General features: G+C 37.5%; 1 protein-coding gene across 4 annotated transcripts in view; it reads left to right on the forward strand.

Moving 5' to 3' along the window:
- The window catches only part of ACVR1C (activin A receptor type 1C), a 77,124-nt gene that overhangs the window by 35,407 nt on the left and 23,797 nt on the right, over nucleotides 1-17,920 (forward strand). The gene's annotated exons all lie outside the window — the stretch shown is intronic.

Below are 17,920 nucleotides of genomic sequence, written 5' to 3' on the forward strand. Positions count from 1 at the left end.
CCCACACTCATGTGAAAACATTCAGTAGCAGAAAGATATTATTGTTCAGATATATTCCTGCCTTCCCCCAATGTCATGGTGTTTTATCCCAATTTACAAAATATTGAAGATCTTAATCTCATATTTTATCAGCAATATGGGATCTGAAACTTTGGGGGATATTAATTCAAACCAAAAACTAACTTATGACATGAGAATGTCATGTTAGTGAATCTTCTTGGGTATTTATTAATATAGTAATAAGTGAGTGCTTGTTGATGTGTTAATGTCTATATACAAATACATACTCTTCCTTATAAATTAACATTTTAAGATACTGTTATCCTCTCTTAGGCATTTGTATATCACCATATCAATATTCCACTATAGTACCTTAAAAATTTTTTTTTTCTTAATTGATTAAGGTATTACATATATGTCCTTATCCCCCCATTGCCCCCACACACACACCTCCCCCCTCATGCCCTCACCTCCCCATTGTCTCTGTCCATTGGTTAGGTTTATATGCATGCATACAAGTCCTTTGGTTGCTCTCTCCCCCTTATCCCCACCCTTCCCTACAATCCCTCTGAGGTTTGATGATCTGATTGATGCTTCTCTGTCTCTGGATCTGTTTTTGTTTATGTTCATTATATTCCACAAATGAGTGAGATCATGTGATATTTATCTTTATCTGACTGCCTTATTTCGCTTAGCATAATGCTCTCCAGTTCCATCCATGCTGTTGCAAATGGTAAGAATTCCTTCTTTTTTACTGCAGTGTAGTATTCCATTGTATAGATGTACCAGTTTTTTAATCCACTCATCTGCTGATGGGCACTTAGGCTGTTTCCAAATCTTAACTATTGTAAATTGTGCTGCTATGAACATAGGGATGCATATATCCTTTCTGATTGGTTTCTAGTTTCTTGTGATATATCTTGTGATCAGTGGGATCACTGGGTCAAATGGGAGTTCCATTTTTAACTTTTTGAGGAAGCTCCATACTGTCCTCTACAGTGGCTGCACAAGTCTGCATTCCCACCAGCAGTGCACAAGTGTTCCTTTTTCTCCGCATCCTCGCCAGCACTTGTTGTTTGTTGATTTGTTGATGATAGCCATTCTGACAGGTGTGAGATGGTACCACATTGTCATTTTGATTTGCATCTCTTGGATGATTAGTGACTTTGAGCATGCTTTCATATGTCTCTTGGCCTTTCTTATGTCTTCTTTCGAAAATTATCTGTTTAGTACTTTTAACCTATTTTAAAAATAATCTGGCTGTCCTTTTTTAATGAATAACTTTTATTTTATTTAGTACCTTGGAATCAATATCACAGTGTAATCAGGACCCATCTTTTTTAAAAAACAATTTTATTATGGTATAATTTAGATATAATGAAACATATTTTAAGTCGATAATTTGATGAATTTGACACATATAGGATGTCCCCAAAAATGTATACACTCTTTAACAGCTGATAGCTCAATTTTGAAAATGAAATGTATTATAATAAACACATACTCTGTATGTGAATGGTTTTTAATATCTCCATTTCTAAATGTTAATTGCTAGTATATTAAAATTAATTTTGTATATTCACCATATTTCCTACAAAGCTGCCAAAATAATTTATATTATTTCTAGTAGATTTTTCAGATTTTTGATGTTTTTACATATATAATCATCTGTGAATACAGGAAATTTTAATCTTCCACTCTGATCTGTATGCATTTTATTTCTTGCTCTTGCCTTTTTGCACTGGCCAACATTGCCAATATGATGAATAGGAGTGATGAGAGTGAAGTTCTGTGCCTTTTTCCTGTTCTGGGAGGAATGTCTTCACTTTTTTACCATTAAGTATGATGTCTTTTAGTTCTTTTAATAGATGCCTGTCATCAAGCGAGAAAACTTACTTTTATTCTCACTTTAGGGGAAAGTGTTCTTATTATGAATAAATATTAAACTTTCTCAAGTATTTTCATGACTTTATTGAGATTATCACATGATTTTTCTCTTTTAGTCTATTGATATCACAGATTACATTAATTGCTTTTTCAACTATCTTTCATAATAGGGAAGATGTGTGTTGTCTATCCAGTAATTATTCCTATGTGACAATTCATTGAATTCATTTTCTTTTTACTTAAACTAAGAATGTGCTTCTGATCAAGGCATTGTGTGATAAGCTGACATGAAATGGAACAGCGCTGTATATGCAGTCATCCGGTGGCAGGCTGTTCTCGCTGGGAGGCAGCACTAAATGGTTCTTAGCTGTGTTGCAGCAGCAGCTGTTTGGAGAGGCATTGGGAATCTCCAGGCTGAGCACTGACATAGCCGGTGCCAGGAACGCCGCTGCTTCAGTGTCATCAGTGAGTGTGATTGATATCCCCTGCTCTGCCTAGCAGGGATTTATCAATTTTAAATGTGATCACATATAGATGATATATACCATATATATAAGAGCATTCTGAAAAGTAGATCGTATGACATTTCTATAGTCATTAATACTCTGCATCACTTCCATGGGCCAAGAAAGAAAAGGTTGGGAGGTGATCAGAGGAAGTTGGAGAAAATCTGAGACATCTTTTTGAGGGAAGCCAAGTGGATCCTTGCCTCTTTGGCTCATTCATTCATCACCCTGACTGTGGGGCCATTTCTGGATAGCTGTCTTGATGTAGGGACGGTAACTCAATCTTATCATATTTCAGCTGGCCCTCTTGTTCCTTAGATCCTGTGTGTAATATTGGGCTCTTGCTTCATTTCTTTGTGACAAAGTTCCCACCTTGAATACAGCTTGTGACATTTTTCTCCTCGCTCCTCTTCCTACTGGTTCTCTCGTACTTGGCAATTAGAGAACTGTAGGAACTCACACTTGCCCTCCTAAAAAGCCTCTTATGTGTTTGACTAATTCTTAAAACTTTAGACTAATGACTCTCATTCATGTTTCCATTATGACACAAAGACAGATGTAAATTTTACATAATTTTCCCAACCTGCATTCACACACAACTGAAACAAGAATTTTATAAAATATTCTTACCATTAAAATGTGTGAGATACTCTCTGCTCTTTCACTAAGTAAAAATGTTGGTCAGACCCCGCTAATAAGTTCTGTTTACAGTTTAAGAAACACTGTTTTGTTGATATTTAAAATGTGGTGATTTTAAATGGAGCAAGGACATTTATTATTTTAACTTATTAGTAAAATACCTATTAAGAATCTAGTTAATATTTTAATTTTAAGTGTTTTTTTCTTTTAAAAGGCCTTTTTAAAAACCTCCTTATCCATTCACTTTTAATACTAAATTGAATTAAATTTATGTGTAATTAACTCAGATCTTTGTAAGCAGTATTTGCTTTAGATCATATTAAATTCAGTCACTTGCCCTTAAAACATACTTTCTTCTCTGACATTGCATGTGGGTTTAATTTTTAGAAGTTAATAAATTTTTGATAGAAGTAATTTTATAGTTTGGTAGAAATACTTCCTTCCCTGAAATTTATTGAGGTAGATATGTTTTACGTCACTGGAGTGACCTTCCATGTTCAACTGTTATCACAAACTAGAGGCCTGGTGCATGAATTCGTGCATGGGTGGGATTCCTTGGCCTGGCCAGTGATCAGGGCCTATTGAGGCCGTCTCGCCCAGTCCTGATTGGGGTCAATCGGGGCTGATTGCTGCCAGCCGGCCTGGGGGAGGGACGGTGGGAGGTTGGCTGGCAGCAGGAGGTTGGCTGTGGGAGCACATTGACCACCAGGCCAGCCCGGGGGAGGGACCAAGGGGGGTTGGCTGTGGGAGTGCACTGACCACCAGGGGGCAGCTCCTGCATTGAGCATGTGTGTCATAGCAACCAGAAGATTGGTTAGGGCAGTGGTCGGCAAACCACGGCTTGCGAGGCACATGCGGCTCCTTGGCCCCTTCAGTGTGGCTCTTCCACAAAATACCGACTTCTGCGCATGGGCCACGAAGTTTCAGTCGCACTGTACGTGCACACCCGCACGTGGTATTTTGTGGAAGAGCCACAGTGAAGAGGCCAAAGAGCCGCATATGGCTCGTGAGCCGTGGTTTGCCGACCATAGGGTTAGGGTCTATTGGTCGTAAAGGTCGCTTAGGCTTTTATATATATAGATACTTAGAGGATTTTTTTCTATGTAAAACTTGAAAGACAACAACCATTTCCAGAAACAGCCATTTATTTGACTAGTGCTTTAAGTTCATGTTCCCACTAATGGGAAATATGTTATTATTTTCACAAAAGAAATGTGAAAAATTAAAAATAGACTATGCAAATCAGTTAAATAACAAAAGCATATATATTTTATGTAGTGTACCCTAATATCATCTTCCTGTTTGTTTTTAGACCAGATAAGAATAGCTATCTTCAATTACAGAAATATCTGCCCATCTTTCTGGGATTCTACTTTTCTTGCTCTCTCTCCAGTGACCTTTGACCTTGTACGCTCAGACACCATTAATATACAGTAACTCGTGCAGATTGTCCACTCTTAGCTTTCTTTGAAATTAGGAGAGGAGCCTGGTTGGTGGGGAAAATTCACCTCCAAAAAGTAACTGATGTATTCTGAACTCTTTAAGAATATTTCTGGTTTGCCCCGACTGGTGTGGCTAAATGGTTAGTGTGCTCCATGCATTGCAGGGTCTCAGGTTCGATTCTTGGTCAGGGCACATATCTAAGTTTCTAGTTCGATCCCTGGTCAGGGCACATACAGGAGGCAACTGGTAAATGTTTTTTGTTTTTTTCTCTTCCTCTCCAGATTCAGTGAAAACAAAAACATATCCTCAGGTGATGATTAAAAAAAAAATAAAGAATATTTCAATTTCAAAAATATAAGACACATTTATACAAATAATATGCACTTTTGGGGTGGGGGACACCAGGTAAGGTAAGCAAATAATAAACAAAAACGTTTCATTCACATAGGAAGACGTTTTGGGTGTGTTTTTCTACAATGTGCTCTCTCTGTGAGCCCTCTTATAAGTTCTCCTCAGTTCTCACAATTCCTTCGCTGATTTTACATAAATTTGGCCTTCTGTAGCTATTCCCCATGCCTCTTAAACTCTTTTTCTCATATTTGAATTTCTGATAATTCCAATATCTATAGTTTGCTGTTTTTTATTCTACTGGCTCATATTCTTTGTGGCTGTTTTCCTTGTGTGTTTTGTGATTTTCGATTCTAAGGTCATTTTTGGGGATCCATGTCTGGAGGAAACGTTTGAAACCTATATTTAAAATGCAGTGTGCTCCTTCAGAGAAGATTTACATTAGCTCTTGCCAGGTATCTAGGGGTGATGTTTTGATTAAGATTCTTTGGCCAACATATGGCATGAATTCTGGCTTTAAGCCTTCCTGTATGGGTACATGCTTGTGGTAAAGAACTATTGAAGATACTTTTTTTTCTTCTGTGCCCAAAATCAAGGCTGAGACAGACAAATAGATGAATATGTTCACTGTCTGTCTCTGAGCACCATGTTCTATTTTGTTTTGTTTCCAATATAATGCCATTCATAGTTTCCTAATTTATACAAGGATCTCTAATCTGACCTTTCACTATTTCAGGAAGCAGGTTTTTTTAAAAAAATATTTTCATTGATTGTTTTAGAGAGAAAGGAAGGGAGAGAGAGAAAAACATCTGATCATTGATCAACTGCCTCCTGCACTCCCACCACCCACAACCTGGGTATGTGCCCTGAATGGGAATCAAACCGGCAACCTTTTGGTGCACAGAACCACGCCCAACCACCTTAGCCACACAGGTTAGGGCAGGAGCCAGTTTTTATCTCCTGATCTTGTGAACCAGTCTGGTAAACTAAGCCTTAGCCATCAAGAACTGGCCAATACCTGTAGGGCAAACGGAAGCCCTGGTGCTCAAGCACCTCTCTCACTTTGCACTGTAATTTTGCCTGTTGAACAGTTCTTTTATTTTCCCACCAGCTTAATCACATAATAGAAAAAAACTTTTTCATTTATAATTTATTCAGCATTTTTTGTTTGTGCTACACCAAGAAGGGCGTCTGTGGACATTTAAGTGTAACTTGATAGAAGTGGAAATTCCAGGACAGTTTATTTTTGAAATGATGCTGGCATAATTATCTATCCATCTGGAAGAAAATAGGGCTCTACAACAGTGTCATACCATATACAAAAATAAATTACAGCTCAATTAGATATCTAATTGTGAAATGCAAAACAATTTAAATGTCAGAGGAAAATTTAGAAAAAAATGATTTTTGTGACTTTATAGTGTGAAGGCTGTTCTTAAATAAGACAGAAAATCCAACTGCTATAAAAGGAAAAGATAAATATAATTGGCTACATGCAAACTAAAATAAAAATGAATGGTAAAAGATAACATAAATAAAACCAGAGATAAATTAAACATGGGATAGAAATATTTGTAGCATATATGACTGAAAAAATAGTAACTATAATATTGTCTCTATGATTTATTAACAAAGAGACTCAGTAAAGTCACCAGCCTACTTCCAGATTTCTTGTTATGTGAATCAGTGAACACCCTTATTATTTAAGACATTATTATCTAACTTTCTCATAATTTTATCTGATACTTTTTCTCATGTGTATCTTTTTATCTAATAAGAAAAATGTTGGGTTTTGTTATTAGGGATCTCAAGGTTCAAAGAAGATAAAAGTTAAGAAACATAGTTTGCTCAAGTTGGCTTGTCTAATAGAATCCCCATGTTTAGCAGAGATATCAAAGGTCTCTTTCCTTATTGAAAGTGTAAACCGGATATAAGCCCATCTTCTTATAATCCCAGAGAGGAAACTTGGGCTTATTATTTAACAGAGCAGGGAGGGGAAAAAAAGAGGAGAGAGAGAGAGAGAGAGAAAGAGAGAGAGAGAGAATGAGAGAGAGAAAGAGAGGTAACATAAAGAAATTATCCAAATATATTAACACTTAAATGTGAATAATTTAATGTAAATAGATAAAACATTTCAGTTAATAAACAAAGGTTATCATATAGGACCATCCAATTAAATTTTTTAATGTATAAAAATGAAAGTTTATAGAAATGTTGAAATTATTGTGACGAAAAAAGATAGACCATGCACATATTAAACAAACAAAAATGTTAATTTATTTTTATATTAAGAGCAGACAAAATAAACTTTAATATTAAAAAAAGAGTAAAAAAGGGTCAGTTTATAATGGTTAAAGTTTCAATTTACCAGCTATTCTTAATAAATTGAAATTTCTGTGTGCTTAAAGAGAATAGTCTCAAAAATAAGGAAAATATTTACAAATCTATAAGGAGAAATAGAGAAGTCAACAATCTCAAAAGGAGACTTTAATAAACCACTATGTTGGTAATTGATAGAAATAGATTAAAAATTAGTAAGACTATATAAGGTTGAAAGAATATGATTAATAACAACCTAATATTTTAGAAAATTACAATTTACCAAAGCTGAATAGTCTTATGACATTAAAAACTTGAATGAGTAGTTTTTTAAAATGGTAGTAAAAATACCCATAAAGAAAAATTTAAGCCGAACCGGTTTGGCTCAGTGGAGAGAGCGTTGGCCTGAGGACTCAAGGGTCCCGGGTTCGATTCTGGTCAAGGGCATGTACCTTGGTTGCGGGCGCATCCCGACTGGGGGGCGTGCAGGAGGCAGCTGATCGATGTTTCTCTCTCACCGATGTTTCTGGCTCTCTGTCCCTCTCCCTTCTTCTCTGTAAAAGATCAATAAAATATATTTTAAAAAAAAGAAAGAAAAATTTAAAGCCCAAGAGACTGTAACAGAAAATTTGCGAGGAGAACCAAGATGGCGGCATAGGTTAACGCCGGAGATTGCTGCCTTGAACAACCAAATCAAAACACCTAAAAGACGGAACGGACATCATCCAGAACCACAGGAAGGCTGGCTGAGTGGAAATTCTACAACTAGGAGGAAAGAGAATATCATACCCAGACTCAGAGGAGGTGCAGTGCTGAAGTGAAATACTCAGGTACGGAGTGCGCGTGGAGCGGGCTGACGGCAGAGGGTGCGGTTGGTGCTTTCAATCGGGTGGGAGTCTCAGATTCTGAGCTCCAGATCCCGGCGAGTCTCTAGGGACCCAAACTCAAACGGGAGAAGTGGGACTGTCTGGCTTCAGTCGGAACTCGAAGGCAGCTTTCTCTCCGAGGTTTGTAGCAGTTGCTGGGACTCTGTGAGGCAGAGCCCCTAGGGACGGAACTGAGAGCCGCCATAACTGCTCTCTCTGGCCCACCCTGTTGATCCTGAGCCCGAGCGACCCACCCGCCCCGCCCAAGCCCTGCGCAGAGCCATTTGCCAGATAGCCTCAGGCAAAGGCTAGATTAGCACCTCCCTAGAGGACAGAAGTTTTCCCACTGCAGACACAGCTGATTCTCACAGCCAGCTGGCCTGGAGGTCAAATCCCCCTAGTATTAACTACAACAATCAAGGCTTAACTACAGGAGGACTGCACACAAAGACCAGTAGGGGGTGCACCAAGAAAGCATAAAAAATGCGGAGACAAAGAAATAGGACAAAACTGTCAATGGAGGATATTCAGTTCAGAACCACACTTTTAAGGTCTCTCAAGAACTGTCTAGAAGCCACTGATAAACTTAATGAGATCCTCAACAAATCTAATGAGACCCTCGATGTTATGATAAAGAACCAACTAGAAATTAAACATACACGGACTGAAATAACGAATATTATACAGACTCCCAACATCAGACCAGAGGACCACAAGAATCAAGGCAAAGATTTGAAATGTGAAGAAGCTAAAAACACCCAACCGGAAAAGCAAAATGAAAAAAGAATCCGAAAATATGAAGATAGTGTAAGGAGCCTCTGGGACAGCTTCAAGCGTACCAACATCAGAATTATAGGGGTGCCAGAAGATGAGAGAGAGCAAGATATTGAAAACCTATTTGAAGAAATAATGACAGAAAACTTCCCCTACCTGGTGAAAGAAATAGACTTACAAGTCCAGGAAGCACGGAGAACCCCAAACAAAAAGGAATCCAAAGAGGACCACACCAAGACACATCATAATTAAAATGCCAAGAGCAAAAGACAAAGAGAAACTCTTAAGAGCAGCAAGAGAAAGAAACTCAGTTACCTACAAGGGAATACCCATACGACTGTCAGCTGATTTCTCAACAGAAACTTTGCAGGCCAGAAGGGAATGGCAAGAAATATTCAAAGTGATGAATACCAAGAACCTACAACCAAGATTACTTTATCCAGCAAAGCTATCATTCAGAATTGAAGGTCAGATAAAGAGCTTCACAGATAAGGAAAAGCTAAAGGAGTTCATCACCACCAAACTAGTATTATATGAAATGCTGAAAGGTATCCTTTAAGAAGAGGAAGAAGAAGAAAAAGGTAAAGATACAAATTATGAACAACAAACATGCATCTATCAACAAGTGAATCTAAGAATCAAGTGAATAAATAATCTGGTGATCATAATAGAATCAGGGACATAGAAAGGGAATGGACTGACTATTCTTGGGGGAGAAAGGGGTGTGGGAGATGCGGGAAGAGACTGGACAAAAATCGTGCACCTATGGATCAGGACAGTGGGTGGGGAGTGAGGGCGGATGGTGGGGCGTGAACTGGGAGGAGGGGAGTTATGGGGGGAAAAAAGAGGAACAAATGTAATAATCTGAACAATAAAGATTTAATTAAGAAAAAAAAGAAAAAAAAAAGAAAATTTGCTAAACTTCTAGGAATAGGTAATTCTTGTACAAACTTATCCAAAACATAGACAAAGAGGAAACATTCCTTAACGCATGTGATGCATATCCTCGAGATAAAAACCCACCAAAGACATTATGAAAAAAGAAATTATAACACATTCTCATTTATGAAGATGTACGTAAATATCCCAGTTTCAACATGGAACCCACATAGGAAAAGGGGTTCCGGGAAACACAGTACAAGGGCGAGGGAATGAGTATTCTTTAAATCAGGATAATGGTTACTCTTGGGGAAGGGATAAAGTTGTGATCATGTGGGAGTAAGGGGACTGGGGGATTGGGATTTTATAATTATTTCTATACTCAACCTGTATACATATTGTGTGTACTGTTTTGTATATTTATTACATTTCATAACAAAAGAACAAAACATCATTTTAAAGTAATTTTTGAATATAGTATCTTTATGGAAGTTACACATTCTATTAACATCTGGAGTTGGTATTGAGAGCTATCTGGTCAAGGACATTATTTAACCCTTTTCTTATAAATTCTTATACTGACCTATTTTGTTGCACATATGTTCTTTTTCTAATGAAAAGAAATCTAATGGATGGAACAGAGTTTACTATGACTATAAATAAATATTTCAAAGATATCTAGTTTCTTCCGATACCCATTTAGTCCAGAGCCTAGACTTTTAGCAGGTTGTGTGGCTGTCCACCTAACAGACAGTATTTTCAGCTACCCATAAGGTAAGTGTGGCCATATGCCGGGAGCCGGTCCATGCTTGCTGTTTCAAGGGACCTGGCATATATGGCATACTGTTCTTAATATGTTTGCTCACCTTCTTGGCACTATGTGTTTTAACCAAGGTCTCTGAGAAAGGTTGTTTCCCCAGGTAGGGATTTTCCCCTGAAGTTAGGGAGGGAATAAAACTTCTTAACTAAGTGCCAGGCGGGTAATTAATCACTTTAACTATGAACAATCATGCTTAAGCTACATAATCTTTACTCCCTGGAATGGAGATAAGAAACGCCCTAACCTTTGTAATAGAGATTGATAGGATTGAATCAACTGGTATAAATACAGTTGTAACAAGACAGCAAGAGACAGAACTTAGAACACAGAACTTAGAACACAGAACTTAGAATACGGAACCGAGAGAGACAGAACTTAGAATACAGAACCTACACAGAACGTTCTCTAGAGACAGAAGAACTTCACTGGAGAGAACATGGCAAAAGATCCTGGACTGAACCTGACTATAGAAATTGGCAAGAGAACCTGACTAGAACCTGGTAACTGAACCTGGCTGGAGAACCTGGACAGAACCTGGCTGGAGAACCTGGAGAACCTAGCAAGACAACATGGATACAGAACCTAGCTGGAGATCCTAAGCAGAACCTCTCTGGAGATCCAGACCAGAACTTGGCTGGAGATCCTGGCTGGAGATCCTGGCTAGGCTGCTGATCAACTGAACACTGTCTCCATGTCCTTCATTCTTCGCCGACTCCATCTATGCCTTTGGGAACCCCTGGACCTGCTGGGGTTGGACCCCGGCAGCCATATGACTGAGTTCCGGCTAATGAAATGGGTGGCGTGTTTTGGAGAACTTCTGAGAAGACTCCAAAACATTACGATCCCGTCCTCCATCACACTGCATGGAAGTAAAGGATGGAGTTTTAGCAGCTGCCTCGGTCCGTGGGGATAATGACTACACCTCAGGGATGGCAACAAGGGAGATGCAAGGAGCCTGGCTGAACACTTCATGGAGCCATGTTGCTAACATTGGATGACCCATCTTCCAATTCCTTTTACATGAAAGAGAAGAGAAAACTTCTATTTGGTTCCCTTTGTTATTTGTAGTAAACCCAGTTCTAATGAACACAGAAGCAGCAAAATAGGTCATCCAGAATTTTATCTACTTATTGTATCTGGCCCACAGACAAGTTTTGTGTGATCTACACAATTTCTGGAAAATAAAAGTGAATTTTTTATAATGTTAAAAGTTAAGAGTCTTAATATGAAAATCCTAATGTGTGATTTTTCATGAAAAATCAGGAGGTTTAGCATCCTCGATGTCTTTCTCTTCTTACCAGCTGGCTGAAGCTGAAGTGACTGGCCCTTCCTTATTGGGCATGGGCTTTCCCTCTTCGTTCATTCATTCATTCAATATGTACTAGTATAGCCAATAGATATTGAAGATGGTTATTTATAGGATTAATTTTGATAGGAATTACTATTTAGTTCATACTTGCACTAATTACTACCCTTCATATGGAAATAGACTATTCAACAAAAGCCCTCAAGTCCCTGGCATCTTTTTGTTCCCAAAACACAGTGCTTGCAAGGCTAAGTATAATAATAATTTCTGATGTTTCCTTTCAGATTTCAATAGACTATTTTAATAAAGCTATTATATTTTTGACTAACTCAAATAATTAGTTTTAATAAAGAAAATACATGCGCAACATTAAAACGTAGGTGCTTTATTAACCTCAGAACAATTTCCACCTACCTGTTTTATTCTGTGTGTAAAGAGAAAAAGAAAACTGATTATTTGTATCAGTTAAGAGTATGTGAATAATGCATATTGATTAGGCACACGTCTAAATTAGTCTTTCAATATAAACCAAACTGAAGGAAGATAAACATTAGAATCTAATTTATCAAAAATTAATAATTTTAAAGCATGTTATAATTATAAAAAAATCCAACATTTAGATAGTGAACAATATTCTTTTGGGAGTTTAAAAGTCTTATTTGCATTTCTTTACATATTCATGGTTGTCTCTTTTATGGTTTTTTTACTTTAAACATAAATTCATTGATCTCTAGTCAGTGTAAGGTGACATCCACAGGCTGAGAAATGCTCATGGGACCCCTTGTGGAACTGCTCTGCTATCACATGAACAATCCATTTATAGCTCATTCTCTGAGAATTCAGTGCACAGCTGGCAGGTGCGCCAGATGTTCCCCCCTCCACCCTCCCATAAAATGAGAGATGCTATGAATTTCATATTTTGGAAAGTGCTGTGAAATACAAGTATACAAAGAAGTCGAACTTGTGCTTTAAAAGTTTAATGTAGGAAGATAAGAAGCATTTCTTGTCTACAGAAACAAGTATACTGATTTCAATTATGAAATTTTGTTCATAGGGATGTAATGGGACATTGAAAGTAAAATTTATAACCAATACTAAATTTAGAATTTTACATTATGTAAGCCCCTACTTTCTCAGTTCTATAGACACTATTACCTATTTACTCAACTATCTTTATGGGTGATTGAACTAGGTCACAATATGATTATCTTACATCAATCTTTTCTAAGTGAACAAGCTGCTCTGTGTGAATGTGTTACCTGTGGGAGAAATTATATTAGTATGAACTTTAGGACAGAAAACTGTAACTTCTCCTTTGTCATCAATATTTTAATGTGCCTTCTCAGAACAAGGCTCTCTGCTGTGAGCTGGGGAGACAGAGATACGACTATGGGTGGGACTCCAAAGGAAGTTTTCTTTTTCCCATGTAGAAGGTTGGCTTGAGGAAAAACTAAAATATTCTTCGAGTAATTATTATCTAGTGTCTTCACAGAGTATATGTGTTTTGAGGGCAGACTAAGAAATGAATCTCTGGGTCCATGCCCTGAAATTAAGAAAAGCGGTGGGGTCCATTTAAATTCTCTTTCCTATGCTGTATTAATCTCACTTCTGCCCGAGTCAAACTTTCTTCATATCCCTTGTGCCAAAATATAGTCTTTGAAGAATATAGACTATATTCTTCAGTCTAACATTTCTATTTTCTTAAAATATAAAAGTATTATTATACTTATGTTCAGATGCTAGTGGATGAAAGAAGATTGGAAGCTTCTCCGTGTTCCTCACATACTCCCAGAAAATCAGCGGCACAAGAACTGTTCAGGAAATCTTTTTATGTGTGGTGTTGCCTGCCTGCCATACTCTCATCGTATCAGGCCAGATGAAGACGTGTATGCTTTTCCATTTAGAAATTGAGCACAGACCAACAAAATGGTCTGTCAATGTCTCATCTGATACAGTTCAAAGGCAGAAATAATTCTCATGTTATTTTTATCACTGTCATGGCTCAGTGATAGAAATATTTTATAATCTCTAAGATAAAATATTTTATAATCTCTAAGATGCTGTTCAGTACTTGAGGTCCATGTTGATCAAAACCAACCTGTTTGACATGATTATTTTTGCTCTGAGAAAAAGGGAGACCATTTGCTGTTCTCTATAGTGGAGCACGTTGGAGGGATCTAACTGAAATAACTTCTAACTGGATTATTCCTGATGACATTTATAAGGGCGACTATGAGGACACAGGAGGCTAGGACAGGCGCAGGGTGTGGAGGGGCTGCCTGCCATCAGCGAGTATAGAATTGCATGGGGGTGTTAGATAAATAAAACTGGCGTTTATGCTCCAAAGAACTGTACTCAGAAAACTACAAGACACTGGAAAAAAGAAATAGAGGAAAATCCAAGCAAATGAAAGAATATACTACGTTTATGAATTGTTAGAATTAACATCATTAAAATGTCCATACTACTCAAGGCAATCTATAAGTTCAATGCAATCCCTAATAAAATACCAACAACATATTTTACTATGCTGTATACCTGAAACTAATATAATATTGTATGTCAACTATACTTTAATTAAAAAGATCTTTACACTCCAAATTGAAATTAGACATGAAAACAAACAAAAAAAATAAGGTGTTTGTGACTTAGCTCCTTAGACTCATTAGTTACATATTCTTTTATATTGGATTGATTCATCATGAATGGAACTCTTCATGATGATTTTTTTCTCCCACCTCCCTTGATCTTACAATAAGTTTCCTCCATATTTTTACTTACAAAATTGCTTTGGAGTTATCCCCTCGCTGGATCATGTATTCCTTGGTAGAGTCTAAATGCCACGAGTGTGTGGGTGGTGCCCACCTTCTCTGGGATCCCCTTTAGAGAGTTGTCCTCGGTGCAACATTATACAAGCCAATCCATCTGGACCCAGTCTTGGAACCAATTTAGTAAAGCAACAAGAAACCAATTAGAAATGTATTTTCATTACCATCAAGCAAATGTTTGAAATGATGGTACCCACATATAAAGATGCTTTAAAATGGCCGGTTAAAAGATGGTCATCATGAAGGTTTGGTAGATTTATCATTGCTTAGTGTGTCACTTGATATTTTTTTGAGGAATAAAATTATTAATTATTCATTTGTTACTACTCCCTTTCTCTGCATTGTCTTGGTTTAATGCATGTGGAACTTACATAAGGGAGATATTTGTGAGCTAGGCTCTGACTCATCTAGACTAGTGCTTTTCTCTCTTTTGCTCCCCATCCTCTTCTATTTAATTACTAAAGAGTGAAGTAACTTTAATTAGCAATGCAGCATTTCCCAGACCTCATTTTTGGGATTAACATATCCACCCCTCCCCCATGGGGAATGCATCTCAATTGACAATCTCAAAAATTGGGAATGATCAAATAATAAGTGTTCCCTTATGATAAAAAATGTAAAACCTGCTCGTAAAATTAATATGCTAATCAGAGGTAACTTATCAAAATGTCTTCTTTTTTTTTTTAATATATTTTATTGATTTTTTACAGAGAGGAAGAGAGAGAGATAGAGAGTCAGAAACATCGATGAGAGAGAAACACTGACCAGCCGCCCCCCGCACATCCCCCACCGGGGATGTGCCCGCAACCCAGGCAGATGCCCCTGACCGGAATCGAACCTGGGACCCCTCAGTCCGCAGGCCGACGCTCCATCCACTGAGCCAAACCGGTTTCGGCCAAAATGTCTTCTTAACTGCACCATTGTCTCCTTCTACCATGACTCATGGAGTGTAGACTACAGTTTTTCTTCATTTATCTCCTATGAAGATGACAATCAACATTTGACTTAGAAGACTGTTTTACCAATGTTTGCTTTAAAAATTGCTCAGTGTTTTGGGAGGTCTTTCTGGATGGTGTTGCTAGCATTTTTCTAGCTGAGTAATCTTTTTTTCTTACTAACTTGTATCAGTAAATTTATTCACATGAAAAAGAAGCATTACCCTGGTATAATAAACATTCCTGAAAGCAGTAGCCTTCTCTGGAGCATTATTCTATTTTCAGGGTCGCTGACCTTTTGCTTCCTTATTGGTTGCCATAGTGATGATCTGAGCAATGCATAAGGGAGCTTTACTAAAATGAGGGAATCAATAAGCTTTTTAACTGTGATGTTTATGTTGATAGTTCCTTATAACATATATCAAAATAAAATTCACCCATATAAATGTATCCAATAGTGGGATTTTATTAAAAAAATGTTTAAATAGATGTTTATGTAAATTGCAGGTGATCGAGTGTATTCTGTGGCTTTCTTAGAATACTTTTGTGAGCACATAAACATATAGATAAAACTTGAGATGTAAATTTGAAAGATCCATGTGAAATGCTTAATAATGCTTTTATAAGCAAACTTCAGAAGTTGCAAGTGCCACGGTGAATGATTCTAAAGCAAAGTCAAGTTAGAAAACTCTTACCCTTTGTCGTAAGAACACTCAAGGCCAAGCTCTCCCCATATGCACCTGTACAACTTCTAATGATTTCACAGGAATCCTGAGACCCGCAGGAGAAGGCAACCTGGTGATCTGCCAAAACGCAGGAGGCACAGTAGAAGAGCATGAGTTATGTTTGTTTCCAAAGTTCACTTAACAGCTTTAAATCTTTTACTCATTGGTTGTAGCTAGACTACTATTTTTAGGATTATAATGAAACTTCTATGTACAAAATTTTGAGGATTTTGATTATTTGTCCTTTAGAATTACATAACAATTGTTTTCAAATTATATTAATATATTCCGGTTGCAATGGTAAGTAAAATGTAATTACATTTAATACAAGTCTATGGTTGTCAGTTGCAAAGAAGGAAGTCTGAGGAGTGACTTAATTCACAAGGTCCATTATCACGGTAATTTGTCTAGACTCTCAGGTGCAGGTGTTATGCTATTGATTCCGATGCCTCATGTCTAACTAACCCTCTCACTGGTCTGTGCAGAGCAACTGGCGGGGTGCTAGGGGAGGGTGCAATTTGCTCAAGGCACAATAGCCGCATATAACCTGCTTCTCTCTCTCCAAAGCCTGCATTTTTTCTTCTCCTTGATGTTCGAGAACCTATAATTAGGTTAAGACTCCAGAATTCTGTATCCCTATTCTATTAAATATACCCTAAGGTTTATTGAAAACAAAAATCAGCATCCCCTGATGCTAGGACTAGAGGATAAAATTAAATTGATGTTGAGGCTGTCAATAGTGTGTGAAAAAAACAAACTATGTGCTTATTTCAAGTGTCAAAATAACTTCTTTGAAAAACACAGGCAATATCTGACATCATAGATTTTTCACGTATCATTGTTTTTTTCTAAAAAGATTTCTTAGATATAGGAAGAACTTTAAAAAAATTTGGCTCCATGTATTTTAAAATTAAAGTGCCAAATTTAATTATATCCTGATGTTATTTGGTTTCAACTATCATATTTATTTTTCTGAAATGAAAAATCTTATCCTTTACTTAATGAAAGTACAAAACTAGTAAAACTTCTAGTGACTCTGCTATTCAAGATCTAGTTGTTGACCATCTACCACTGTAAAATGGGGCATCGATGGGAACAAAGCAGGCAAAGTTCTTCCTTTCATGAAGCGTATGCTCTTTGGAGGAAATCAAATAATAGATAAATGAATAGATGATGTGCCAGGTGGCAGTAAGATCCAGGAATTAAAATAAAACAGGAAAAGAGTATAGAGAGTGAATGGGGAATGAGAAGGAAGGACTATTTTAGAGACGGTTGTCAGCCAAGTTCATCATTTCCTGCCAGGATTATTTCATTAGGTTTCTCATTTGTCTCTCGTGCTCCTAGTGACTTCACATAGCAGCCACACAGAATATTAAGTTGGATCATATTTCACTTGCTCAAAATCCTGCAGGAGCTTCTACTTAGAATACAATTCCCAGTCCTTTGAGCCTGTAAAACCCCACATGCCCTTCCTCTCTTTTCTTCCCTGGCCCCATTTCTTTCTATCTGTCTCCTGGTCTACCTCACTCGAGGCCTAGGTTGTCCTGAACAAACCAGTAGGTCTCCATCTCAGAACACCTTACTCTTGCTGTCCCTCTGACGGAACACACTTCCCTGAGACACCTTCTGTGGTAGCTCTCAGAGC

Source organism: Myotis myotis, unplaced genomic scaffold, assembly GCF_014108235.1.
Source record: "Myotis myotis isolate mMyoMyo1 unplaced genomic scaffold, mMyoMyo1.p scaffold_m19_p_8, whole genome shotgun sequence".
Lineage (NCBI taxonomy): Eukaryota > Metazoa > Chordata > Mammalia > Chiroptera > Vespertilionidae > Myotis > Myotis myotis.